At 37.3% G+C, this 27,649-nt stretch overlaps 1 protein-coding gene and 1 pseudogene across 2 annotated transcripts in view; one reads left to right on the plus strand and one right to left on the minus strand.

The window, feature by feature from the left end:
* The window catches only part of SLC9B1 (solute carrier family 9 member B1), a 122,119-nt gene that overhangs the window by 58,120 nt on the left and 36,350 nt on the right, over nucleotides 1–27,649 (minus strand). The window lies entirely within an intron of this gene.
* On the plus strand, nucleotides 467–1,589 carry LOC107129799 (actin-related protein 3B pseudogene; annotated as a pseudogene).

A 27,649-nucleotide genomic window follows, 5' to 3' on the forward strand; every position in this document is an offset into this window, starting at 1 on the left:
GCGGCACATGGGGTGAGTGGGTTGCCAAGTGCATGGTGGCAGGGTGCTCCAGGGTGGCCAGTGGGGCTAAGTGCTGTGTATTCCAAGCATGGCGGGCTTCCTGCCTTCCTGTGTGGCAGACTGTGGCATCAGGTAAGAGCCACTCAGTGCCCACGTTGGCTCCTCCATGGCCCTGCTCTCAGCCCCTGGCATCCAGCCCACACCTGGAGGTTGAGCTGCATCCACTGCTCTGGGTCTCAGCCCTGTGACAACCTCAGTAGGTATTCCAAACTTGGCTATGCAGGCAACACTGAGCCATAGTTTACTATTCTTTCATGCATTTCTATCAGAGAGTCAGCAAAGGTAGATGACAAAGCCCAAAGGAGAATGTTGAGGGGAGTTGATGACCTTGACTTTTTAAATACAGGATGAAGCCATTGATAAATCTATGTATGCTACAAAGTGGTCAATATGACATGGAATCACTGAAGACTGCGGTATTATGGAAAGGTTCATGGAGCAAGTGGTTTTTAAATATTTTTGAGCTTAAATATTTTTGAGATTTTGAGAATCTGAGTACCATTATTTTTTAATGACAGAACTTCCACGGAATACACTAGAAAACAGAGAGCATTTTTGCAGAAATTATGTTTGAATTATTTAATGTACTAGGATTCTACATTGCAGTTCAGGAGGTACTGGCCTTGGTGGCATCTTGGACATCTCACCAAGTGGGCGAATGTATGTTAATGACTATAGTAATTGACAAAAGAGATGGAGTCACCCATGTTCTCCCAGTTGTAGAAGGTTACGTAATTGGGAGCTGCATCAAACACATCCTGATTGTAGGTGATATTGCGTATTTCATCCAACAGCTGCTAAGGGAGAGGGAAGTAGGAATCCCTCTTGGGCAGTCACTGGAGACCACAAAAGCCATGAAGGAGAAATACTGTTACATTTGCCCTGATATAGTCAAGGAATTTGCTAAGTATGACGTGGATCCCTGGAAGTGGATCAAACAGTACACAGGTATCAGTGTGATCAACCAAGAGAAATTCATAATAGATGTTGGTTACAAAAGGTTCCTGCAACCTGAAATATTTTTTTACCCAGAGTTTGCCAACCCAGACGTTATGGAATCCATCTTGAATATTGTTGATGAATACAAAACTGTCCCATTGATGTGCATTGTCCACTGTATAAGAATGTTGTTCTTTCAAGAGGTTTGACTATGTTCAGGAATTTGAACCTCAACTGCAGAGAGATTTGAAGAGTGGTACACGTCAGATTAAAACTCAGTAAAGGAGCTCAGTGGCAGGAGACTCAAACCTAAGCTTGCAGAGGTTCGGGTGGCAATCCATCACATGCAGCACTATGCCTTATGGTTTGGAAGCTTAATGCTAGCCTCAACTCTGGAGTTATTTCAGACTGTCACACCAAGAAGGCCTATGAAGAATATGGCCCCAGCATCTGCCACCACAGTCTTCTCTTTGGAGTAATGTCTTAATGTCTGCCTTGAAAGCATCATTTAATAGTGCCATGTTGGGGAACAAGTGTCCGTCAGAACCCAGAGAAGACCACCGTTTCTAAATGACGTTTGGTGTTGATGTTTGAGCAGCATGCTTGCATCACCTAGTGCATGAGGCACAGTGCAGAGTCATTTCAGTAAAAGTCATTTCTTTATGTGTTGGCTGTTGTATGCCCACTCCTCCTTCTCTCACTCCCTTTCTTCATACTTCCTCAGTTTCCCTCCTCCTTTTCACTGGAGCTTTTTTGTTGACAAATACCATTCTCAAAGAATTCAAATGTGACTTTGAAAATTGTTAAGAGGAAAAGAAATTTAAAAATGGCCCAAAATAGTTCTCCCCCAGTGGTACAAATCCTTTTTCCCCAGCCTATTTTTATAAATAAAATGTTATAAACTTAAAATACAAAAAAAAAAAAAAAAAAAAAAAAACACAAAACATTATTTACAGGATGCAATTAAAGCAGTGCATAGAGGAAAATGTATAGCTTTAGAAACAGGAAGAAAAAGTAATCTAAAATTGATAATTAAAACTTCCATCTTAAGACTCTAGAAAAAGATGAGTAAACCAAGCCAAAAGTAAGTAGGATGTATGAAATGCAAAGGTCACGGTGGAAAACGATATATACAGAACAGGATATCATTAAAAACAACCAAAGAAACCCAGAATTGCTTATTTCAGAAAGTCAAGAAAATAAATAATGTTTAGTTACATTGACCAAGAAAAAAGAAAGAAGACACTAATTCCCAAAATCAAGAATGAAAGAGAAATATCACTACAGACCTTACCCTTAAAAGGATGTTAAGAAAATGGTGTAATAACTTTAAGGTAAAAAATTAGACAGCTCAGATAAAATAGAACAATTCTTAGAAAGACACAAATTACCAAAACTGACTAAGGGAGAAAGGAAAAAATATATACCAATATCAAGTAAAGAAACTGCATCAGTAATTTAAAACCTTCCTATAGAGAAAAAATATACTTCACTGGTGAATTCTATCAAACTATTAAGGGAGGAAACAATACCAATGTTACAAAAACTTTTTTCAGCAAATAGAGGAGGAAGGAAACTTCCCAACTAACTTTATTTCATTTGATATCAATATTACCCTGACATCGATACGAGACAAAGACATTACAAGAAAACACAGCTATATACCAATATTCCTTGTGAACCTAGACATAAAAATTTTTAACCAAATATTAGCAAACGTAATTGAGCAACATATGAAAAAAAATGAAGTTTATCTCAGGAATGTGAGGTTGACTTAACATCCAAAATCAATGTAATAAACTATATTAAGAGAATAAAGGACATAACCATATGATCACCTCAACAGATGCAGAAAAGCATTTGACAGAATTCAACACTCATATATTTTTAAAAAATCTCATCAACTTATTAATAGAAGAGAACTTCTTCAAATGATCAAGGCATCTACCAGAAGCCTATAGCAAACATACTTTATGGTTAAAAAAAAAATCGAATGTGCTTCCCTCTAGATTAGGAAAAATGCAAAGATACCTGTGTTTACCACTTCTATTTTACAATGCACCATAGGTCTTAGTTTGTGCAATAGTCAAGGAAAAAAAGGTATGGAAAAAAGACAACTCTTTTTGTTATTAGCCTTGTATACAGAAAATCCTGAGGAACACACCCACACACACACCCACATACCACACCCCCTCCCACATACCACACCCCCTCCCAAATTTACTAGAACTAAGAGAGGGGCTTAGCAAGTTTGTAGAGTATATGATCAATATACAAAAATCAGTTGTATATATAGTAGCAATAAACAATACAAAGATGAAATAAAGAAAACAATTCCAATCACAATAGCATCAAAAATAAATGTCTTAGTTTGTTTTATGTTGTTATAATAGAATGTCTGAGACTGTATAAAGAGGTTTATTTAGCTCATGTTTCTCCAGACTGGGAAGTTCAAGAAGCATGGCACCAGCATCTGCTTAGCTTCTGGTGAGGACTTTAGTAGTGCATCAAAACATGGCAGAAGACCAAAGAGGAAGTGGGAATGTGCCAAGAGGCCAAACGCAAGGTACAACTTTGTACAATGGGTTGCTTTATAACAATCCATTCTCAGGGTAACTAATGTATTCCCACAGGAACCAATCCAGTTTCATGACAACAAGAACTCACTCACTATATGAGGACTGCACCAAGCTGCTCAAAATGGCAGAGTCCCCATGACCCACGCATTTCTCATTAGGCTCTACCTCTTAAAGGTTCCAACATGATTTTTGGCAGAGACACTGAAACCATGGCATTCCACCCTTGGAACCCCAAACTCATGTCTCTCTTACACTGTAAAATATAATTATTCAACCCTAATGGTCTTCCAGTACCAATTCAAAGGTCAAAGTCCAAAGTGTCATATAAGGCTCAAGGCAAGTTCCTTCTAGCTATGAGCCTGTAAACTAATAATAATAATAAGAAAACAAGTTATTTACTTCCAAGATACAATGGTGGAATAGTCATATGGCAGACAGTCCCATTCCAAAAGGGAGAAATAGGCCAAAAGAAGAAAGAGGTGACAAGCCTCGAGCAAGTCCAAAACTCAGCAGGGCAGACACTAAATCTTAAAGCTCCAGAATAATTCTCCACTCCATGTGCTGCCTCCTGGGCACAGTGGGGAGTTTTATCCCTAAAGCCATGGGCAGCCCCACCTCCACTGCTTTGTTGGGCATAGCCACATGGCTGCTCTCACTGGTTGGAGTTGGTTACCTGTGGCTTTTCCAGGCTGAGGTTGTAGGTTGTCAATGGCTCTATAGTTCTGGAGTCCCAGTGGTGGTCCACTTTCATGTATTCACTAGGCATTGCGCTAGTACAGGCTCTTTGTGGCAGCTCCAACACCCCATTTTTCTGCTCAGCATTGCCTTAGGGGAGGTACACTGCAGTGGCTCTGGCCCTGCAACAAGTCTCTACCTGAGCTCCCAGTCTTTTCAGTACATCCCTTAAAATCTAGGTGGAAGCCACCATGCCTCCACTTCTCTTGTATTCTGCACATCTGAAAACCTAGTACCACATGGTTATAAATGCCATCAAGGTTTACCGCTTGCACCCTTCAGAGTGGTGTCATGAGCTGCATCTGAGGCTGCTTGATCCACGACTGTTTGCCACCAAGGTTTATGGCTTGTATCTTGTGGGATGGCAGCCTGAGCCACACCTGGGTATGATTGTGCCATGGCTGGGGTGGCTGCTGAGGGCTGTGCCAGAATTTGGGGAGCAGGATCTCAAAACAGCTACACAGGGCAGTGATGCATGGGTCCTGTCTCTTAAAACCATTCTGTCCTCCTAGACCTCTGGAGAGGCAACCTCTAAAATTTCTGAAATGCCTTCAAGGGTCTTTAAAAAAATTATCTCAATAATTATCAACTGGCTTTCTTCTCTCAGTGCTAATCTTTTTAGTATTTCTTGTTCTGCTGCAACCTTGGATTCCTCTCCTGAAAATGCTCTTTCATTCTCTACCACATGGCCAGGCTATTAATTTTCAAATTTATGCTTGTTTCCCTTTCATTTTGCATTTCACTGAATGTAGTAAACAGTAGCTACACAGCTGCTCTATATTTTGCTTAGAAATTTCTTCTGCCAGGTACCCTAGTTCATCAATCTTAAGTCTGGCCTTCCACAAAACCTTAGGGCACAAAGCCTTAGATACAACACAGCCAAATTTTTGCTATGGTGTAACAAGGATGACTTTGTCTCCAGTTCTTAATACCTTGTTCCTCATTTCTATCTGAGATCTCATTAAAATGGCCTTTGCTGTCCATATTTCTATCAGCATTGTGGTAATGACTACTTAACCAATCTCTAAGAAATTCTAAACTTTCTCTCATCTTTTTGTTGTCTTCTGAGCCCTCACCAAAATTATCCTTAATGCTCTGTTTATGACAATACAGTCTTTTTCTACTCTGCTCCTTCAAACTTTTCCAGCCTCTGCCCATTACCCAGTTCCAATGAGGCTTCTGCATTTTCGAGTATCTATATAGCAACATCCCACTCTCAGTACCAATTTTCTGTCTTAGTCCGTTTTGTGTTGCTATAACAGAATACCGGAGACTGAGTAATTTATAAAGAGGTATATTTGGCTTGCAGTTCTGCAGGCTGGAAAGCATGACACTGGCATCTGCTTGGGTTCTGGTGAAAGCTTTAGTGTTGTGTCACAATATGGCAGAAGAAGGTTAAAGGGGAGTAGGCATGCACCAAGGGGCCAAGCATGAAGCGTGACCTTACTGTATAGGAACTCATTTTCATGGTAACTAATCCATTCCTGAGAGAACTAATCTAGTCTCACAAGAGTGAGAACACACTCACTAGTTTAAGAATAGTACCAAGCTGCCCACAAAGGAAGAGCTCCCAAGACCCAAACACTTCCCGTTAGGCCCCACCTCTTAAGCATTCCAACATGAGTTTTGGTAGGGACACTCAAACTATAGCAATAATAGAATAATTAGGAAAAAATTTAACAAAATAAGTGCAAAACCTTTGCACTGAAAACTAAAAAACATCACTCAGATAAGTGCCTAAACAAATGGAGAGATATATCATGTTAATGGATTATATGACTCAATATTGTTAGATGACAATTGATCTACAAATTAACTGCAATTCCTGCCAAAAGTCTAGAAAGATTATTGGAAAAATTGACAAGCTCATTCTAAAATCATACAGAAATACAATAATATCTAGAATAGCCAAAACAATCTTGCTAAGTAAGAATGAAGTTAGAGTACTTAATACTGCCTTATTTTAAAATTCAGTGTAAAGCAAAAGTAGTCAAGACAGTATAGAATCCACATTAAGAGAGATAGATCGATCAATGGAATTAAGGGGAGTTCAGAATCCAACCCACTTTCATTTGATGAAAGTCAATTGATTTTCATCAAAGATGCTAAGACAATTCAATAGGAAAAAGATGTTCTTTCTATAAGTGATTCTATAAGAATTGGTTATTCATTTACAAAAAGTAAACCTAGATCCTTAGGTCATATATGGAAATTAACTAAAATGGATGATAGACCTAACTGTAAGAGCTAAAACTGTAAACGTCTAGGAAAAAATACAGGAGAAAATATTTATGACCTTGGACTAAGCAAAGGTTTCTTAGATATAATATCAAAAACATGATCCATAAAAGAAAAACTGATAAACTGGGACTTCATCAAAATGATGACATCTTTGCTTCTCAAATATTTCTTGAATAAATGACAAAAGAGGATTGTTCCAAGATGGTCAAATAGGAACACCTTTGGTCTGCAGCTCCCAGCGTGATCGACGCAGAAGCCAGGTGATTTCTGCATTTCCAACTGAGGTACCTGGTTCATCTCACTGGGACTGGTTGGACAGTGGGTGCAGCCCAGAGAGGGTGAGCCAAAGCAGGGTGGGGTGTCACCTCACCCAGGAAGTGATGCAAGGGGATGGGGGATTTCCCTTTACTAGCCAACGGAAGCCGTGACTATGGTACCTGGAAAATTGGGACATCCCACCCTAATATTGTGCTTTTCCAATGGTCTTAGCAAATGGCACACTAGGAGATTATATCCCACTCCTGGCTCAGCGGGTCCCACGGCTACAGAGCCTTACTCACTGCTAGTGCAGCAGTCCAAGATTGAACTGCAAGGCTGCAGCCTGGGCTGGGAGAGGGGCATCTGATATTGCTGAGGCTTGAGTAGGTAAACAAAGCAGCTGGGAAGCTCCTTTGAGCTCCACCACAGCTCAGTGAGGCCTGCCTGCCTCTGTAGACTCCACCTCTGGGTGCAGGGTATAGCTGAACAAAAGGCAGCAGAAACTTCTGCAGACTTAAATGTCCCCAGTGGTTCTCCCAGCACGGAGTTTGAGCACTGAGAATGGACAGAGCTGTCAGTAGGGGCCGATTGACACCTCACATAGCCAGGTGCCCCTCTGAGACGAAGCTTCCAGAGGAGGAATCAGGCAGCAATATTTGCTGTTCTGCAGCCTCCACTGGTGATACCCAGGCAAACAGGGTCTGCAGTAGACCTCCAGCAAACTCCAACAGACATGAAGCTGAGGATCCTGTTAGAAGGAAAACTAGCAAACAGAAAGGAATAGCATCAACATCAACAAAAAGGACATCCACAGCAAAACCCCATCTGTAGGTCACCATCATCAAAGACCAAAGGTAGATAAAACCACAAAGATGGGGAGAAACCAGAGCAGAAAAGCTGAAAATTCTAAAAACCAGAGCACCTCTTCTCCTTCAAAGGATTGCAGCTGCTCGCCAGCAATGGAACAAAGCTGGACAGAGAATGAATTTCACGAGTTGTCAGAAGTAGGCTTCAGAAGCTTGGTAATAACAAACTTCTCCGAGCTAAAGGAGGATGTTCAAACCCAAGGCAAGGAAGCTAAAAACCTTGAAAAAGATTAGATGAATGGCTAACAAGATTAAACAGCATAGAGAAGGCCTTAAATGACCTGATGGAGTTGAAAATCATGGCACGAGAACTACACGACGCATGCATGTGTAGCCAATTCAATCAAGTGGAAGAAAGGGTATCAGTGATTGAAGATCAAATGAATGAAATAAAGCGAGAAGAGAAGTTTAGGGAAAAAAAGAGTAAAAAGAAACGAACAAAGCCTCCAAGAAATATGAGACTATGTGAAAAGACCAAATCTACGGCTGATTGGTGTACCTGAAAGTGACAGGGAGAATGGAACCAAGATGGAAAACACTCTTCAGGATATTATCCAGGAGAACTTCCCCAACCTAGCAAGGTAGGCCAACATTCAAATTCAGGAAATACAGAAAACACCACAAAGAGAGTCTTGGAGAAGAGCAACCCCAAGACATAACTGTCAGATTCACCACGGTTGAAATGAAGGGAAAAATGTTAAGTGCAGCCAGAGAGAAAGGTCAGGTTACCCACAAAGGGAAGCCCAGCAGACTAACAGCAGATCTCTTGGCAGAAACTCTACAAGCCAGAAGAGAGTGGGAACCAATATTCAACATTCTTAAAGAAAAGAATTTTCAACCCAGCCAAACTAGGCTTCGTAAGTGAAGGAGAAATAAAATCCTATACAGACAAGCAAATGCTTAGAGATTTTGTCACGACCAGGCCTGCCTTACAAGAGCTCCTGAAGGAAGCACTAAACATGGAAAGGAACAACCAGGACCAGCCACTGCAAAAACATGCCAAAATGTAAAGACCATCAATGCTAGGAAGAAACTGCATCAACTAACGAGCAAAATAATTGGCTAACATCATAATGACAGGATCAGTTTCACACATAACAATATTAACCCTAAATGTAAATGGACTAAATGCTCCAATTAAAAGACACAGGCTGGCAAATTGGATAAAGAGTCGAGACCCATCAATTTGCTGTATCCAGGAGACCCATTTCATGTGCAGAGACACACATAGGCTCAAAATAAAGGGATGGAGGAAGATCTATCAAGCAAATGGAAAACAAAAAAATGGCAAGGGTTTTAATCCTAGTCTCTGATAAAACAGACTTTCAACCAACAAAGATCAAAAGAGACAAGGCCATTACATAATGGTAAAGGGATCAATTCAACAGGAAGAGCTAACTATCCTAAATATATATGCACCCAATACAGGAGCACCCAGATTCATCAAGCAAGTCTTTAGAGACTTACAAAGAGACTTAGACTCCCATACAATAATAATGGGAGACTTCAATACCCCACTGTCAACATTAGACAGATCAACGAGACAGAAAGTTAACAAGGATATCCGGGAATTGAACTCAACTCTGCAACAAGCAGACCTAACAGACATCTACAGAACTCTCCACCCCAAATCAACAGAATATACATTCTTCTCAGCACCACATCACACTTATTCCAAAACTGACCACATAGTTGGAAGTAAAGAACTCCTCAGCAAATGTAAAAGAACAGAAATCACAACAAACTGTCTCTCAGACCACAGTGCAATCTAATTAGAACTCAGGATTAAGAAACTCACTCAAAACTACTCAACTACATGGAAACTGAACAACCTGCTCCTGAATGAATACTGGGTAAATAACAAAATGAAGGTAGAAATAAAGATGTTCTTTGAAACCAATGAGAACAAAGACACAACATATCAGAATCTCTGGGACACATTTAAAGTAGTGTGTAGAGGGAAATTTATAGCACTAAATGCCTACAAGAGAAAACAGGAAAGATCTAAAATTGACACCCTAACATCACAATTAAAAGAACTAGAGAAGCAAGAGCACACAAAATCAAATCATTGAAAATCATTTCTAGCAGAATGCGAGAAATAACTAAGATCAGAGAGCAGAACTGAAGGAGACAGAGACACAAAAATCCCTTTTAAAAATCAATGAATCCAGGAACTGGTTTTTTGAAAAGATCAACAAAATAGATAGACCACTAGCAAGACTAATAAAAAAGAAAAGAAAGAAGAATCAAATAGACGCAATAAAAACTGATAAAGGGAATATCACCACCGATCCCACAGAAATACAAACTACCATCAGAGAATACTATAAACACCTCTATGCAAATAAACTAGAAAATCTAGAAGAAATGGATAAATTCCTGGACACATACACCCTCCCAAGACTAAACTAGGAAGAATTTGAATCCCTGAGTAGACCAATAACAGGCTCTGAAATTGAGGCAATAATAAAGAGCCTACTGACCAAAAAAAGTCCAGGACCAGAAGGAGTCACAGCCGAATTCTACCAGAGGTACAAAGAAGAGCTGGTACCATTCCTTCAGAAATGATTCCAATCACTAGAAAAAGAGGTAATCCTCCATAACTCACGTTATGAGACCAGCATCATCCTGATACCAAAGCCTGGCCGAGACACAACAAAAAAGACAATTTTAGACCAATATCCCTGATGAACATCAATGCAAAAATCCTCAATAAAATACTGGCAAACTGAATCTAGCAGCACATCAAAAAGCTTATCTACCACGATCAAGTTGGCTTCATCCCTGGGCCGCAAGGCTGGTTCAACAAATGCAAATCAATAAACGTAATCCATCACATAAACAGAACCAATGACAAAAACCACATGATTATCCAATAGATGCAGAAAAGGACTTCGACAAAATTCAACAGCCCTTCATGCTAAAAATGCTCAATAAACTAGGTATTGATGGAACGTATCTCAAAATAATAAGAGCTATTTATGACAAACCCACAGCCAATATCATACTGAATGGGCAAAAACTGGAAGCATTCCCTTTGAAAACTGGCACAAGACAGGGATGTCCTCTCTCACCACTCCTATTCAACATAGTGTTGGAAGTTCTGGCCAGGGCAATCGGGCAAAAGAAAGAAATAAACGGTATTCAGTTCGGAAAAGAGGAAGTCAAATTGTCCTTGTTTGCAGATGACATGACTGTATATTTAGAAAACCCCATCGTCTTAGCCCAAAATCTCCTTAAGCTGATAAGCAACTTCAGGAAAGTCTCAGGACACAAAATCAATGTGCAAAAATCACAAGCATTCCTATACACCAATAACAGACAAACAGAGGGCCAAACCATGAGTGAACTCCCATTCACAATTGCTACAAAGAGAATAAAATAGGAATCCAACTTACAAGGGGTGTGAAGGACCTCTTCAAGGAGAACTACAAACCAGTGCTCAATGAAATAAAAGAGGACACAAACAAATGGAAGAATATTCTGTGCTCATGGAATAGCATGGAAGAATCAATATTGTGAAAATGGCCATACTGCCCAAGGTAATTTATAGATTCAATGGCATCCGATCAAGCTACCAGTGACTTTCTTCACAGAATTTGAAAAAAACTACTTTAAAGTTCATATGGAAATAAAAAAGAGCCCGCATTGCCAAGACAATCCTAAACAAAAAGAAGAAAGCTGGAGGCATCATACTACCTGACTTCAAACTATACTACAAGGCTACATTAACCAAAACAGCATGGTACTGGTACTAAAGCAGAAATATAGACCAATGGAATAGAACAGAGTCCTCAATAACAACACACATCTACAACCATCTGATCTTTGACTAACCTGACAAAAACAAGAAATGGGGAAAGCATTGCCTATTTAATAAACGATGCTGGGAAAACTGGCTAGCCTTATGTAGAAAGCTGAAACTGCATGCCTTCCTTACACTTCATACAAAAATTAATTCAAGATGGAGTAAAGGTTTAAATGTTAAACTTAAAACCGTAAAAACCCTAGAAGAAAACCTAGGCAATACCATTCAGGATACAGGCATGGGCAAGGACTTCATGACTAATACACCAAAAGCAATGGCAATGAAAGCCAGAATAGACAAATGGGATCTACTTAAACTAAAGAGCTTCTGCACAGCAAAAGAAACGACCGTCAGAGACAACAAGCAACCTACAGAATGGGAGAAAATTTTTGCAATCTACTCATCTGACAAAGGGCTAATAACCAGAATCTACAAAGAACTTAAACAAATTTACAAGAAGAAATCAAACAACCCCATCAAAAAGTGTGTGAATGATATGAACAGACACTTCTCAAAAGAAGACATTTATGCAGCCAACAGACACATGAAAGATGCTCATCATCACCAGTCATCAGAGAAATGCAAATCAAAACCACAATTAGATACCATCTCACACCAGTTAGAATGGTGATCATTAAAAAGTCAGGAAACAACAGATGCTGGAGAGGATGTGGAGAAACAGGAACACTTTTACACTGTTGGTGGTTGTGTAAACTAGTTCATCCATTGTGGAAAGACAGTGTGGCGATTCCTCAAGGATCTAGAACTAGAAATACCACTTGACCCAGTGATCCCATTACTGGGTATATACCCAAAGGATTATAAATCATGCTACTATAAAGACAGATGTACCTGTATGTTTACTGCGGCACTATTCACAATAGCAAAGACTTGGAACCAACCCAAATGTCTATCAATGATAAACTGGATTAAGAAAATGTGGCACATATACACCATGGAATACTATGCAGCCATAAAAAGATGAGTTCATGTCCTTTGTAGAGGATGAAACTGTAATCCATCATTCTGAGCAAACTATTGCAAGGAGAGAAAACCAAACACTGCATGTTCTCACTCATAGGTGGGAATTGAATAATGAGAACACTTGGACACAGGGCGGGGAGCATCACACACTGGGGCCTGTGGTGGGGTGTGGGGGAGAGGGGAGGGATAGCATTAGGAGATATACCTAATGTAAATGACGAGTTAATGGGTGCAGCAAACCAACATGGCACATGTATAGATATGTAACAAACCTGCACATTGTGCACATGTATCCTAGAACTTAAAGTATAATAATAAAAAATAAATAAATAAATGAAAAGGAAAGCTATAGACTGGGAGAAAATACTGCTAAATATATATCTGATAAAGAACTTATATTAGGCCAGATGTGGTTGCTCATGCCTGTAATCCCAGCACTTTGGGAGGCCAAAGCACGAGGATCACTTCAGCCCAGGAGTTTGAGATCAGCTTGGACAACATGGCAAAATCCTGTCTCTGCAAAAAATTTAAAAATTAGCTGGGCATGGTGGCAGGTGCCTGTAGAGCTAGCTACCTAGGAGGCTGAGGTTCAAGGATCATGTGAGCCCAGGAGGTCAAGGCTACATGAGCTGTGATGGAGCCACTGCACTGCAACCTGGGTGACAGAGTGAGACCCTGTCTTAAAAAAACAAAAACAAAGACAAAAAAAACCCAACAACAAAAACAAAATAGCATAACTTACATTTAGAATACATGAAGAACTTTTATAAGAATTTAAAAAACCTAATTTTTAAAATGGGCAAAAGATTTCAACAGATACTTCACCAAAGAAGGTATACGAATAAATGCAAATAAGCCAGGTGAAATGCAAATTAAAACCAAACTGAGATAACTCTATATACACACTAGAATGGCTAAAATAACAGGATTAATCATACCAAGTATTGATGAGGATGTAAGGAAACTAGAAGCACCACACATTACTGCTAGGAACATAAAACAGTACAGTCACTTTGGAAAATAAATTGGCAGTATCATTAAAAATTTAGCTGGGCATAGTGCTGCGTGCCTGTAGGCCCAGCTACCCAGAGGCTGAGGTGGGAGAATTGCTTGAACCTATGAGTTAAAAAGTTCAGCCTGGATAACATAGTGAGACCTCATTTCTTAACAACAACAACAAAAAAATTAAACATACTTATACAATACAATCCCATCAATTCTGTTTCCAAAGGAAGTAAAAATATGTCTATTCAAATGTTGATAGCAGCATTGTGTATAATAACTCCAAACTGGAAACAGTGCAAATTTACATCAACTGGTGAACGGATAACCAAAGTGTGGGTCATGATCATAAAATGGATGGATTGCCCACACATACACTCAACAGTTTGTTTAGAACTCCAAAATATATTGCTAACTGAAAGTCAGGTACATAAGACTACATATTGTAAGTTAATCTATTTAACTTTTTTTTTTTTTTTTTTTTTGAGACAGCGTCTCACTCTGTTGCCCAGGCTGGAGTACAGTGGCACGATCTTGGCTCACTGCAACCTCCACCTCCTGGGCTCAGGCCATCCTCCCACTTAAGCCTTTGAGTAGCTCAAACTACAGGTGCGCCATCATGCCCAGCTAATTTTTGCATTATTAGTAGAGATGGGGTTTCACCATGTTGCCTAGGTTAGTCTTGAACTCCTGGGCTCAAGTGGTCTGCTCGCCTCGGCCTCCTAAAGTGCTCGGATTACAGGCATGAGCCACCGTGCCCGGCCAGTCTATGTAAAATTTTCATGGAAGGCAAAACTATAAAGAAAGCAGATCATTTGTTACTTGGGACTTGGGGAGGTAGGAGTGAGGATTTAATGCAAATAAGCATGAGGAAACTTTTTGAGATTATGTAAGTATTCAAAAACTGAATTTTTGTAATTGTACAACTGTATAAATTTACCAAAACTCATCAAAATGTGCATTTAAAATAAATAAATTCTGTGGTCTGTACATTATACCTCAAAAAAGCTGATAAAATATAAATTGGAAGAAAAGTACTGGAAAACAGTAAGTTGGAGATGAATGAGGGTGATCAAAATTAATGTATCCTTCTAGAGGAAACTAGAGATTTTAATTTTAAAATTAGGTTTTTTATTACTTGTTAATTCAAGTACACGTTTTAAATTTCAAGGGTAATCATGAATAGAATAGAACTAGAACATACAACTTTTAAACAAATAGAGGGGAAAAACCTTGATCAATCTAATAGAATGCATTGGGGAAAAGAATTAGAGAAACAATATGGTCAAGAGAAAGCACAAAATATGATGACAGAAGTAAATATAAATTTATCAATAACCACAATAAACTTACATGGTCTAAATTAGTTAAAGACAGACACTTGAAGACTGGATTAAAAACATGAAAATCCAGGTATAACCTGTAATAGTTAAAAACATGAAGACACCATATTCTGAAGGTATGAGAAAAGTAAATGATAAATAAAACAAATATTAATCAATATATGGCTGATATAGCTATTTTCATATAAAAAACTAGAATTTAAGACAAAAAACATTCTGAGGAATAAAAGTCATTACATAAAGACATGTATGCATGTAACAATTCAACCTTAAAATATATGAAGCACAAACTGACAGAATTACAAAGAAAAATGGCTAAATCCTCAACCTTGAAGAAACTAAACCTCTGAGTCAATGATAATCAAAAGGTAGTAAGACTATCTCAGATTTTAACAACTGTATTAAAAAAGCTTAATTTAAAGGAAATATATAGACTTCTGTACCCTCAAATTAGAGAATATATATACTTTGAAGCCTGCTAAAGTCTTAGGAGAACTGAATCTATACTAGCCTACGAATCAAATCACAACAAATAAACAAACATAACATGCAGCTTATACTCTATAACCAAAATGCAATTTATACTAGAAAAAAATGTAAGTTTCTTTCATTTTCAAACTAAAGGCATACCGTTAAATAATTTTTGAGTCAAAGAAGACATGAAAACAAAAATCAGAAAATATTTGGGAGTGAAATACTACATAACAAAACTTGTGAGATAGAGCTGAGGCAGTACTGAAAGGGTAATTTATATCTTTAAATGTTTACATTGAAAAATAGACAGGCTGAAAATTAGTAAGTGTTCACCTTAGGAAGTTTAGAAAGAGAAAAACAGACTGGGCATGGTGGCTCAGGCCTGTAATCCCAGCACTTTGGGAGGCCAAGGTGGGCAGATTATCTGAGGTCCGGAGTTCAAGACCAGCTTGGACAACATGGTGAAAACCCTGTCTCCACTGAAAATACAAAAATTAGCTGGGTGTGGTGGCGGGTGCCTGTAATCCCAGCTACTCAGGAGGCTGAGGCAGAAGAATTGCTTGAGCCCAGGAGGCAGAGATTGCAGTGAACCGAGATTGGGCCACTGCATTCCAGCCTGGGCAACAGAGCAAGACTCTGTCTAGAAAAAAAAAAAAAAAAATTCAGAGTAAACCTAAATGAAATAAATTAAAGGAAATAAGGCTAAAAGTAAGAAACAAACATTAATAAACTATAAAGCAAAGAAACAATAGGCAAGATTCACAAAACCAAATGCTGATTCTTTGAAAAGAATAATAAAATAGGCACACTTCTGGTAAGATTGATTAATTAAAAAGAGAAGTCATAAATAAGCAATATTAGGAATAAAAAATGAGGTATAACATAAAATATGAGTGAAAAAATAACAAAATGAATACTATAGATGTATATATGACAACAGTCTAAAAATGTAAGTGAAATGAACAACTTCCTTGGCTATTATAATTTATAAACACTTAGTCAAGAAGAAACGGGACACCTGAATATTCCTGTATCTATTTCTAAAAATTAAATCAGTAAATACTTTCTCATAGAAAATACCCACTAGTATGAGATACTTTAATATGAAAGTTCTACCAAACATTCAAAGAACATACAAATAAGCACTCTCGTATAAAAATAATTTCAGAGAATTGAAAAAGAGGCAACACCTTCAATTCATTTTGTGAAGCTAACATAAATGCAATATAAATATTTAAGATCATTATAATCCAAGAAAATTGGAGGCCAAACTAAGCTTAGAAATAGACATCTAAATTAAAATAATAGCAAATCTAGTAATGTATTCTAAAAAAATTCTTGACCAGCTGGGTATCTCAGGAATAGAAGCAAACATTTAACAGTTTGCCCAAGCAGTTTTTATTTTATTTTACTATTTTTAAAGAGACAGGGTCTTGCCCTGTTGCCTGGGTTGGAATAGTGGCACAGTCATATAGCTCACAGCATCCTTGAACTCCTGGGCTCCAGGGACCCTCTGCCTTAGCCTCCTGAGTAGCTGGGACTATAGGCACACACCACAGTGCCTAGCTAATTTAAAAATTTTTTTATTTTGTAGAGACGAAGTCTCACTATGTTGCCCAGGCTGGCTTCAAACTCTTGGCTTCAAATGATTCTTCCACCTTGGTGTCCCAAAGTGTTGGGATTACAGGGATCAACCACGGCACCTGGCCTGAGCAGGTTTTAATAAGTCACCCCATGTTTGGAGAAGTTCTAACATTATTCATTTTACTTTCCCAATGTAGAAGCTGGGAACTCGGTTTTTAAACTTCCTTTGTCATGAACGCATAGACACATGATGAACACACTGCTACCGACATTAATTTCTGCTTTTATCTGTACAGTTGGTGCCTCCAGGAAAAGGAGGGGAATGAAGTTGGAAAATAGTACACAGGAACTATATCTATAATGATTTTTTAGATATATATATAGTGTGTGTATGTGTGTGTGTGTTTGTTTTTTTCAGGCTAGAGTGCAGTGGCGCAATCTCACAATCTCAGCTCACCTCTGCTCGGAGCAACCTCCGCTCCCCGGGTTCAAGTGATTCTCCTGCTTCAGCCTCTTGAGTATCTGGGACTAAAGGCGCGTGCCACCATGACTGGCTAATTTTTGTATTTTTTAGTAGAGATGGGGTTTCACCATGTTGGCCAGGCTAGTTTGAACTCCCAACCTCAGGTGATCTGCCCGCCTCAGCCTCCCAAAGTGCTGGGATTACAGGAGTCAACTATTGCACCTGGCCAGGTAATGTTTAAATTAGAAGGTCGCACGCGTTAATATGATATCTTGGACATTGATAAGACCACATAGACAAACCATATAAAAGGAAAAGAGGAAAAGGCCCAGGTCTAAGTCCTGAGTGGTATTTAGAAGTTAGGAAAAGAAGAATGGAATATGGAAGACAAGAAAGGAAGAAGCAGTGAGGGAAGAGGAAAACCAGTAAGTGGTGCCTCAGAATTAGAAAAAAAAGACAGTGTTTCAATAAGAGAGTGGTCATTGGTGTCAAAAGCTGCAAAGATCTTGAATAAGATGCAGACAGAAATGTTCACTGGATTTGGTTAATACACTTAGTCAGATTTTTAAAAAACTAGCAATTTCACCAGTTATATGGTCCTTTTCATACTCCAGAGATGAAGGACAATATTTACTAGCCAATATAATATTCTAGGTCTTGAATATAGATATCAGTATTGATTTACTTTGAACTTCTACTTTAAAATAAAGAAATTAAGTCTCTCCTGAAATTCAAAGATATTATCATTTCTTAACAGTCATCAATAGTTTTCATGACATCTCATTTGAAGCAATAAGTAATTTATATTACATTAGATAATTTAATACATGGTTTCTGAATGACTATTTATATGCGAGGGTAGGTCCCAATCATAAAGAGCTAATCCCTGATTTGAAGGAACTTACAATTAATTTAATAAAAAAGACAGAAATGTTATACAAATTAAAATGGCATAAGTGCCAAAGTAAAACTGGAAAATCTGGAAAAAAAATCATAGGTTCTTGAAAGATGAAATGTCAATAGACAAAGAATAAGGACATGCTAAGTTAAGGGATAGGATGGATACGGATACAGCAACGTGAATTCAAGAGCACATTGAGAGGTAAGTAAATTTGTTCGGATGAAGTGAGATATTTTGGCAGGTGAGAGTGAAAAGAAAATTCATAATTGAAACATGAAGTGTCTTGAATGCTTTGCTAAATTTTAGGAGTAAACATAAGAAATGTTATGGGCTGGGTGCAATGGCTTATTGTCTGTAATTCCAGAACTTTGGGAGGCCAAGGCTGGAAGATGGCTTGAGTCTGGAAGTTGAAGACCAGCCTGCGAAACTTAGGGCGATGCTGTCTCTACAAAAAATTTTAAAAATTATCCAGGTATGGTGACATGTGCCTGCAGTCCCAGCTACTCAGTAGGCTGAGGCAGGAGGATCACTTGAGCCCAGGAAGTCAAAGTTGCAGCGAGTTGTGATGGTGCCACTGTACTGCAGCCCGGGCAACAGAGTGAGAGCCTGCCTCCAAAAAAAGGAAAAAAAAAAAAAGAGAGAGAGAGAGAAATATTATGGAAGTGGAATTGATAGGGCTTATAAACAAAATGAATGATAGCATGAGGAAAAAAGCCAAGTCAAAGATGTTTATGAGCTCTCTAGGCTGTATAACTGAGACAATATTATAACTTAAAAAAAAAAAACAACAGAAAAAAAGAAAGAAAACTAGGAGGAGCAGAGTTTTCTAGCGAGAAGGTGAAGATACTTTTGACTACACTGAGTGTGAGGAATCTTAACAAGAGCATTACAAACAAGATTCTGGTTAAAGAATTTATTATTATGCTTGTAGTTGAGGGTAGATATTTTGTTTTAGCTCTCTGGCAAACAGAACCATATAGGTATTCAATAAATGTTTGCTGAGTAAATGACATTCTGATGTATCTGAATTAATGTTAGTTCAGGAGAGCACCTAAACAGCAATGTTGAGAACTTTTTTGGGAATACTTTAATTATGAACTTTTAGAACACTAATACAATTTTTTTCTAACAACCAGAAAAATTTGTTGTCCCTAATAATTTTTTTCAATGTGCCATTCTCAGAGCCCCAGCTGGGTGCAGTATATGGCTAAGCAATTAATATGGGACTGCTAGAGTTTTTAAAAAACATAGTCTATGAGAAGTTACAAATTTTTAAAAACAGATTCTTATCTTTAGGATAACACTACAAAACTTTTCTAAAATAAATGCTCTAAAACTTTTTATTTGCTCTCTAGTATTTATTGACATGGTTAGCTTTCTGGTTTCTTAATTTACAGTACACGGTTATACTCATTATTAAAAGCTTTTTAAATATGATGCTGTGAAAGGTGTTACAGAGAGCAATTGCATAAATAGTTCTACTTATGACAGGGTAAAAAACCACTGAGCAAACATACTTAATTGAATGCATGACTTCTTGGGGAATAAAAAAGCATTATAATGTGAAACTGTAGGTGAAAACCCTTCTCAAGTTCATTGACGTTAGAGACAAAAGTTTTCCATTCTTTTCATTTCCTATTTGCTCTTTGCCAATATTGGAATAGTAAGTACTTAACCTGATTGGTGAGACCCTCATAGTTATTGAGCCATATCCTAGAACCAGTAGGTAGGATTCTTTTGCCTCAAAAGTGAGAAATCCATTCATGTCTCCGTTTTGCATTGTTTTTCCTTTGTTATTCTCAGTGGTAAACACATGTGGATCAGGACCCCACTAAACGGCAGGGCTAGCAGTCCATTTCTCTTCTCCACCCTCTAGTGAACTCCGGTCTGCTCATGATACTGTTTTTGAGGCAAGTCCGTCCTCCTAGTTAACTGGGTACTCAAAGTCTGCTCTGAAGGATCAACTTTCCAGACAGGAAGAGACATGATCTATGGAGAAGCCTTATCTTTACTCCAGTTTTCCAAGGAGGTCTTTCGTTGGTGGAAGTACTTGGCCCTCCACTAATGAAACTGTGTTCATCCCCACTTGGCTACTTAGTGTCTGTTCTCTACTAACTGTAACCCAGAAGGAATGGGGATATTATTATATAGGCTTTATTGTTTAGAGTAGTTTATCAAATATGTCCCTTTGCAAATATTTTCTTCCAATCTGTTGCTTGTCTTTTCATTCTCTTGAAAGTGTATTCCACAGAGCATAGATTTTTTTCCCTTCTCTTTTACAGAAGGGAACAGCATGGAAGAACATAGATTTGAATGTTAAGGAAATCAAGTTTATCTATTATTTCTTTCATGGAGTATACCTTTGATGTTATATCTAAAACTCCTTACCATACCTAAGGTCGTCTAGATTTTCTATGTTACCATCTACATTTACAGTTCTATGTTTTACATTCAAGTCTATGATAAATTTTGAGGTAATTTTGTGGAAGGTTTTAAGATCTATGTATAGATTCCTTTTTTTTTTTTTTTTTTTTGCATGCATGTGGATGTCCATATGTTTTGGCATCATGTTTAGTTGAAAATATTATGTTTGCTCCATTGTATTGCTTTTATTCCTTTGTCAAAGATCAGTTGACAATATTTTTGTGGGTCTATTTCTGGACTCTATTCTGTTTGATTGGTCTCTTTGTCTAGTCTTTTACCAATACCACACTGTCCTGATCATTGTAGCTTTATAGTAAGTCCTGAAGTTGGGTAATGTCAGTTCTCTGATTTTGTTTCTCTCTTTCAATGTCAGGTTGGCTTTTCTGGGTCTTTTGCCTGCCCAAACAAATTTTAACATAAATTTGTTCATAATCCACAAAATAACTTTCAGGAATTTTGATTGGGATTGCATTGAATCAAGTTAGGAAGAACTGACATCTGACAATACTAGTCTTTCATGAACATAAAATGTTTCTCAATTTATTTAGTTCTTTTATTTATTTCATCAGAATTTTATAGTTGTTACTCAAATAGATCTTGTATATATTTTTGTTAGACATGTCTAAGATGTTAATTTTGTGGTGCTAATGTAAATGGTGCTGTTTTTAATTTCAAATTCCATTTGTTCACTGTGGCACATAGGAAAACAATTGACTTTTGTGTATTAATCTTGTATTCTGCATACTTACTCACTTAGTAGTTGTTCCAGGAGTTCTTTTTTACATGATTCTTTTAGAATTTTTACCTATACAATCATCTGATCTGTAAACAAAGACAAATGTATTTCTTCTTTCCTAACCTGTATACCTTTTATTTACTTTCCTTGTCATAATTCATTAGTTGGACTTCCAGTATCATGTTGAAAAGAAGTGGCAAGAAGAGACATCCTTACCTTGTTACTGATCTTAGAAGAAAAGCTTCTAGTTTTTCACCAATAAATACAATGTTAGCTGTAGGATTTTAGTGGATAGTTTTTATCCAGTTGAGGAAGTTTCCATTCTATTCAAGCTTGCTGATATATATACATATATATATACACACACACACATATATATATGTGTGTATATATACACATATATATATATATTTTTAAATCATGACTGGGCATTGGATTTTGTCAGATACCTTTCTTCATCTACTGATATGATCATGTGATTTTTCTTCCTTAACCTGTTGATATGATGGATTACATTACTTGATTTTTGAATGATGAACTAATCTTGTATATTTGGGATAAATCCCACTTGGTGATGGTCATGGTGTATCCTTTTTATATACTGTTTAATTCAATTTGTTAATATTTTGTGAAGAATTTTTGCATCTATGTGCATAAGAGATATTGGTCTGTAGATAATGGTTCTAAAATGTGTTTTGCCAGATTTTGATATTAGGAATGCCGACCTTATAGAATAAATTGGAAAGTATTCCTTCTGCTTATGTCTTCTAGAAATAGCTGAGAAAATTGTATAATTTCGTCCTTAAATGTTTCATAGAATTCATCAGTGAATCCACCTGGGCCTTTTACTTTTTATTTTGGAAAGAAACATTGATTCAATTTCTTTAATAGTTATAGGCCTATTCATATGATCCATTTCTTCTTGTGAGTTTTGGCAGATTGTGTCTTTCAAGGAATTGGTCCTTTTTATCTAGGTTATTGAATTTGTGGGCATAAAGTTGTTCATAGTATTCCTTTATTATCCCTTTAACACCCATGGGATCTGTAGCAATGTCTTCTCTTTTATTTCTGATATAAGTAATGTGTGTCTTCTCACATTTTTTTCTTAGTTTGGCTAAAGCCTTATCAATTGTGTTGACTGTTTCAAAGAACCAGGTTTTTGTTTCATTGAATTTATTGATTTTCTGTTTTTAATTGTATTGATATCTACTCCAAATTATATTACTTATTTTCTTCTGCTTACTTTGAATTTAATTAGCTATTTTTTTCTAGCTTCCTGAGGTGGAAACTTAAAATTTATTCATTTTAGATCTTTCTTTTTTTCTGTTAAGAAATATTATCAAATACTATACATTTCCTTCTATGCATTGCTTTTGCTGCATCCCATAAATTTTGATAAGTAGTAGTTTCGTTTTGTTCAAAGTATTTGTATTTTTTATTGTTTTATTTTATTTTATTGAGACAGAGTCTCACTCTATCACCCACACTGAAATATAGTGGTGTGATCTTGGCTCACTATAGCCTCTGCCTCCTAGGGTAAGCAATCTTCCCACCTCAGCCTCCCAAGTAGCTGAGACTACAGGCATGCATCACCACACTCAGCTAATTTTTGTATTTCTTTGTAGAGACAGGGCTTCATCATGTTGCCCAGGCTGGTCTCAAACTCCTGAGCTCAAGCAATTGCCTGCCTCGGCCTCTCAAAGTACTGGGATTACAGGTGTGAGCCAACATGTCTGGCTGTTCAAAATATTTTTATATTTCTCTTGAGAGTTCTTCTTCGATTCAGTGTTATTTTGAAGTATGTTGTTTAATCTTTAAGTATTTTGGGATGTTAAAGCTGTTTTTCTGTTACTGATTTTTTAGTTAAAATCCACTGTGGTCTGAGAGCATAGATTGCATCCTTTTAAATTTATTAAGGTGTGTTTTATGGCTCAGGAGATAGTCTATCTTCGTGAATGTTCCATATTGGCTGGAGCAGAATTTGTATTTTGCTCTTTTGGGATGAAGTAGTCTATAAATGTCAATTATATCCAGTTGACTGATGATGCTGTTGAGTTCAACTATGTCTTTACTGAATTTTTGCCTGCTGTCTCTGTCCATTTTGGATAGATGGTTCCAACTAGAAAATGAAGTTCCAACTAGAAAAATGAAATGTATCTCTTTCTCCTTATAGTTTTATCAGTTTTTGACTCATGCGTTCTTTTTTTAAGAAAAAGGGTCTATGTTTCCCAGGCTGGCCTCTTGGGCTTAAGCAATCGTCCTATTCAGCCTCCAGAGTAGCTGGGACTACAGATGCATACCAATGAGCCTGGCTTGACTCATGTATTTTAATGTTCTTTTGTTAGGCACAAATACATTAAGGATTGCCATGTCTTTTTGAATAAGTAACCCTTTTATTATTATGTAATGCTCCACTTTATTCCTGATAACACTCATGGTTAGAAGTCTGCTGTCGGAAATTAATATAGCTAATTTATCTTTCTTTTTATTAGTGTTAGAATGGATTCTCCATCTCTTTCCGTAATCAATATGTATCTTGTAAAAAACACATATTTGGGTCTTATTTTTGACCCACTCTAGCAATCTCTGTATTTTACCTAGTGTATTTAGATCATTGACATTTAAAGTGATTATTGATACATTTGGGTTAATATCAATCATGCTTGTTCCTGTTTGCTACTCATTGCCCTTATTCTTTGTTGCTACTTTTGTCTTCCATTCTTTTCCTGCCTTTTGTGGTTTTAATTGAGCATTTTATATGATTCAATTTTCTGTTAGCATATCAATTATACTTCTTTATAAATTTTTGTAATGGTTGCCTGAGAGTTTACAACATGCATTTACAAGTAATACAAATCTACTTTCTTTTCTTTTCTTTTTTTCCTTCTTTTGTCTAGGCTGGAGTGCTGGAGTGCAGTGGTGCAATTTCGGCTCACTGCAACCTCCATCTTCTGAGTTCAAATGATTCTCCTGCCTCCGTTTCTTGAGTAGCTTGGATTACGGGTGTCTGCCACCATGCCGGCTAATTTTTTGTATTTTTAATAGAGACAGGTTTCATCATGTTGGCCAGCCTGGTCTCGAACTCCTGACCTCAAGTGATCCATCCACCTCAACCTCCCAAAGTGCTAGGATTACAGGTGTGAGCCACTGTGCCCAGTCAAAGTCCACTTTCAAATAATACTATATGGCTTTATATGTAGAGCAAACACTTTATAATAATATTTCTAATTCCTCCCTCCCATTTCTTGTATTATTACTCTCATTCATTTCCTTTACACATAAGCTATAGTCATAAATACATTATTGCTATTATTAATTTGAACAAATTGTTATCTATTAGATAAATTAAGAATTTAAAAAAGATTTTACCCTTGTGTATTTCCTTTCAAATATTCTTCCTTTTTTAAATAGATGTGAGTTTCTGACCTATATCATTTTCCTTCTCTCTGAAGACCATCTTTTAACATCTCTTGCAAGCCAAGTCAACTGGCACAAAAGTTCTTCAATTTTTGTTTATCTGTGAAAGTCTTTATTTCTCCTTCACTTTTCAAGGATGGTTTCACAGGATACAGAATTCTAAGGCTGGTGTTTTTTGCTTTTGTTTTTTCTCTTTCTCAACATTTTAAATATTTCATGCCACTCTATTCTTGCTTCCATGGTTTCCGATGAGAAGTTGGATGTAATTCTTACCTTTGCTCCTTTATAGGTCATTTTTCCTCTGTCTTCTTTCAATATTTTTTTCTTTATCTTTGATTTTTCTGAAGTTTGAATATGATATGCCTAGGTGTAGTTTGTTTGAACATTTACCTTGTTTGGTCTTCTCTGGGCTTCCAGAATCTGTGACTTGGTGCTTGACATTCATTTGCGGAAATTCCTAGTCATTATGGCTTCAAATATGTCTTCTGTTCCTTTCTGTCTTCCTTTTCCTTGTGGTATTCCCATTTCATGTATGTTACAACTTTTGTAGTGACCCCACAATTCTTGGATATTCTGTTCCATTGTTGTTCAGTATTTTTTTCTTTTTGCTTTTTCAGTTTTAGAAGTTTCTACTGGCATATTCTCAAGCCTGGAGATACTTTCTCAGTTTTGTCCAGCCTACTAATAAGCCCATCAAAGGCATTCTTTATTTGTTACAGTGTTTTTGATATCTGGCATTTCTTTCTTACAATTTTCATCCTATATATAATACTCATCTGTTCTTACATGTTTTCTATTTTTTTCCATTAGAGATCTTAGCATATTTAATATAATTGTTTTAAATTCACGGTCTGATAATTCCAACATACCTTCCGTATATGAGTCTGGTTCTGACGTTTGCTCCATTTCTTTAAACTGTGTTTTTTTGCCTTTTAATACACCTTGTAAATTTTAGTTGAAAGATGAACATGATGTACTGAATAAAAGGACCTGTGGTAAGTAAGACTTTAGTAATGTGGTGATAAGCTGTGTGTGTTTGCGGCAGGGGGAGGGGACATTCTATAGTTCTATCACTAGATCTCAGTCTTTTAGTAGGCCTGTGCCTCTGAGCTATGAATGTCAAAAATGCTTTTCAGTTTTTTTCCACTCCCTTAGTTGGTACAGGATGGTTAGAGGGGGCTAGAGTTCGATATTTCCCTTCAACTATGTGGAAGGCTAGAGAAGGCTGACTAGAGTTGGGAACAGAACTTATCCATTAAAATCTTACTATCAGTTTTTACGAAGTTAGCAGTCTTGCAAGTTTAGTTCAAAAATAACATCCCAGAGACTTCCAGTCTCCAATTCTACATGTAAGGATATTAGAAGTCATCACTCTGTCCTAAAAACAAATAAAAAGCTGAAGAAACTGAAAAATCAACAACTCTTCTTAGATCCATCAGATCTAAGTTGGTTAGGCTCTGATAAAAACATGTATAGGTTAGGCTCTGATAAAATTTTTTTTTTTTTTTTGAGATGGATCTCACTCTGTCACCCAGGCTGGAGTGCAGTGCTCACTGCAAGCTCCTCCTCCTGGGTTCACGCCGTTCTCCTGTCTCAGCCTCCCTAGTAGCTGGGACTACAGGCATCCGCCACCATGCCCAGCTAATTTTTGTATTTTTAGTAGAGACTGGGTTTCACCGTGTTAGCCAGGATGGTCTCGATCTCCTGATCTCGTGATCTGCCTACCTTGGCCTCCCAAAGTGCTGGGATTATAGGAGTGAGCCACTGCACCCAGCCTTTTCTTTGGGAGGGATGCGGGGGCCAGACTTTGTAAGAAGAACAGAATGCTTCTTGTGGTATATTTCACAATGGTTACCCTCTCTCTTCCTTGATACTTCCCTCTTCCCCTGCTGGTTGGTTGCAGAAGGTAAAACTTAAAAAAGTGTGGGCCTCTCCCATCCCATAACTGGGGCCCTCCTGGAGTTTTTAACTCTTGACTTTTCCACACAGAGCTTCAGCCAAGTTTTAAATTACAATTCAGGTTTTTGTACCCTGATCCTAGTTCCCAAAGAGGTTTTCATTCCTGTAAGTTATGATTCTCTGAATCTGTCAGTCTAATCACTCTTATTTTTGGGGCAGCAGTTTGCCCTGTGACTCACTTTTCTGATGGATTTAAGAAGAGTTGTTCATTTTTCAGTTTCTTCAGCTTTTTATTTGTTTTTAGGACACAGTGATGACTTCTAATCTCCTTACATGTAGAACTGGAAACTGGAAGTTTCTGGGATATTATTTTTGAACCTTAAACTTCCAAGACTGCTAATTTCATAAAACTGATAATAAAATTTTAATGGAGAAGTTCTGTCCCCAAGATTACTTAAAAATCATAGTTGGACATATAAGAAAACTTTAATTTATTTAAAGAAAAAAAAGCTTCATAAAATATATTAGCATTTTTGTTAAAAGTAGGTTGAAAAGAAACAAAAAGGAATAATAACTTAAGCTCTAAATCTACTGTCCTAGACTATCCATTTATTTGGGATGAAGCAAGCCATTCTCCAAATAAGGTATGTAAACAGTATGATTCAATGTGATTAGACTGATTTCTGTGTGCATTTGAGAGTTTAGATTTCTTATTTAAATTTAACTTGTATGCATTGTGGTATTGGTGAATTAACTATTATTTACAGAAAAACATGTTGTTCTATTTCCTTTTATTATCCAAACTCTATGCAGTTTTAAGAAATTATTTTGTTGTTTCATTCTACTTACACATGGTTGTACATTACTTATTCCATGATGCGGGAGAGTGGGATTCCTAGCAGTGACATATTCTAAGCATACCCGGAGGTTGAG

Source organism: Macaca fascicularis, chromosome 5 (assembly GCF_037993035.2).
Source record: "Macaca fascicularis isolate 582-1 chromosome 5, T2T-MFA8v1.1".
In the NCBI taxonomy this organism is placed as follows: domain Eukaryota; kingdom Metazoa; phylum Chordata; class Mammalia; order Primates; family Cercopithecidae; genus Macaca; species Macaca fascicularis.